The following is a 2335-nucleotide window of genomic DNA, read 5'->3' as shown; positions in this document are numbered from 1 at the left end:
ATGAGTTTTTTGGTTGACGGAATGTCAACAGGTGGTCAAGCTCGGGGAATTGAACTGTCTTTGAAGCCACCCGTATCTTACCATTGTGATGTTACATTTTTGTCTATTGATGTGAAATATCTAGCTTACATGTTTATTTGGATGTGATTTTACATTTTTACCCCGATTATTCACTAAGCATATAACTTACCCCATTCCATTTGTTTTCCTTAGCAGGGGGTACGAGCGAGACGTGAGACTTGTACAGAGTAGTCTAGTTTTGAAATTTTGAATTGTACTCACGCTAGCACCCGATTAGGGTTGATTGAACTTGGATTGTAAATGCGTTAATGTATTTGGGCGTGTATAAGTCTTGTAGCTGGATTTGAGCATCAATGTATATATTAGGTTTGAATTTGTTGTGTTACTTATTTGCTATGAATGTAAGTTATTTTCTCGAGTTTCGAGTGAGTGAGTCCTGGCGAGAGTTGGGCAGGCGATCCGCTAAACCCTTTGGTACGCCCTAGGAGGAGGTGGGGTCGTCACAGATATTAATATGCAATTGTTTAAAAATTTTAACAAACTTTTCAAAATCTTTATGAAACTTATATGGCTTGAGTCTTTGAGAAAATGGAACCACCAGAGGTATTGGAATAGTACTTGAGGATGAAGGTTGATCTTCTTTTGGTTTCTGTCTACTATACTCCCCCACACTTGCCTCTTGGTCCACTCTCTTATTTTCTTGTTTTTCACTCTCACTTTTCCTCCTACTTTCAACCACCGGAGGATCCTCTAGTTGTTTACCACTATGAAGAGTAATTACTTTAACATGCTCCCCCGGATTCACCTCCGTTTTACTAGGCAATTCTCCTTGATTTCTATTGTTGATCGAGTTGGCAATTTGACCAATTTGGACCTTTACATTTCTATACATCCCAGTCAATTGATCCAATCTCTCCTCTATTCATTAAAATATCTCCGAAGTTCCCTTGGTAAGTTTCTTCACTGCAATCTCCCAACCAGGTTTAGTATCTGTCTGTGGTTGCCTTGGTTAGAATCCCGGTTGATTGATCGGTCTTTGAGGGTTGTTTTGATCTTTCCATCCAAAATTTGGATGGTTTCTCCACCCCGAATTATATGTGTTCGAGTAGGGGTTATTTTGAGCATTTCTATTGTAATTGTTAACAAATTGAACCTACTCAAAATCAACACACTCATTAGTTTCATGGTCACCTCCACATGTAGAACAACAATCCACATGTACATTAGATGAATTTGGACGAACACCTGCTTGTCTACTTAGTAATTTCATTGCATTATTCATTTGGCCACTTAACATGTTAAGAGTATCCATTTCGATCATACTTGCTTGGTGTTTAGAATTATCTCGCTCATTAGTCCATTGGTAGTTGTTTGCCGCCATCTCTTCTATCAAAATCTAAATTTCTTGGGGTAATTTACACATTAAAAGTCCGCTTGAGGCTGCATCAATAGTAGTTTTAGTAGAAAAAGATAAACCATTATAGAAAATTTGTATAACGAGCCAATTGGGAAATCCATGGTATGGACATTTCCGTAACAAATCTCTACACCTTTCCCACGTCTCATATAAAGATTCCCCGTCTTGTTGACTAGAACTAGTGATGTCCATTCTAAGTTTAGCTATTTTGCCTGGTGGAAAATAGTTATTCATGAATACTCTAGATAAATCATTCTAAGTGATGAAAGTGTTAGGAGCATGAGAATGTAGCTAAATTTTGGCTTTATCTTTTAAAGAAAATGGGAATAACCTTAGGTTTATAGTATCTTCATTAACTCCATTCATTTTAATAGTATCATATATTTCCAAAAATATGTCTAAGTGTGCAATTAGATCCTCTATGGCATTACCTCCAAATTGAGATTGTTGAACCATTTAAATGAGTAATGGCATAATTTCAAAATTGTTAGCGTTTAACGTTGGTCGTGCTATACTCATTTTTGATCTTTGTGTCCCTGGTAGAACAAAATCTCTAAAAGCTCGCCTATTTGCTTCGTTTTCCATCATCTCTTCTTCAAAAGGCAACTCTGTAGCGGTTCTCTCTATATGTTAAACTTCTTCTCCTTCTTGTGGTATACGCCTTCTTTGTTTTCGCAGGGTCCTTTCAATTTTCAGATCAAAAGGTGTGATTACGTATAATGTCCGGTGCATACATTACAAAAATGGAAAATATAGATAATGTAGTATTTATATTGCAAAAATAAATAAAAAATCAATCCTAAAGAATAAGAAAATTTCCACTAAACTAATATAAATGTCTAAATTAATAAATTTGTTAGGCCCTAATATTGCCGCTCCCCGGCAACGGCACCAAAA

At 36.4% G+C, this 2335-nt stretch overlaps 1 non-coding gene across 1 annotated transcript; it reads left to right on the top strand.

Annotated features, from left to right (window-relative positions):
• Nucleotides 1-1532: 1532 nt before the first annotated feature.
• On the top strand, nucleotides 1533-1639 carry LOC113717509 (small nucleolar RNA R71). Its single transcript, XR_003454424.1, has one exon. It is a non-coding gene; the product is annotated as a small nucleolar RNA R71 (small nucleolar RNA).
• Nucleotides 1640-2335: the final 696 nt, after the last annotated feature.

Source organism: Coffea arabica, chromosome 11c (assembly GCF_036785885.1).
Source record: "Coffea arabica cultivar ET-39 chromosome 11c, Coffea Arabica ET-39 HiFi, whole genome shotgun sequence".
NCBI classification, from domain to species: domain Eukaryota; kingdom Viridiplantae; phylum Streptophyta; class Magnoliopsida; order Gentianales; family Rubiaceae; genus Coffea; species Coffea arabica.
Note: the sequence above shows the minus strand (reverse complement) of the source record. Positions and strands in the feature narration are given on the sequence as shown.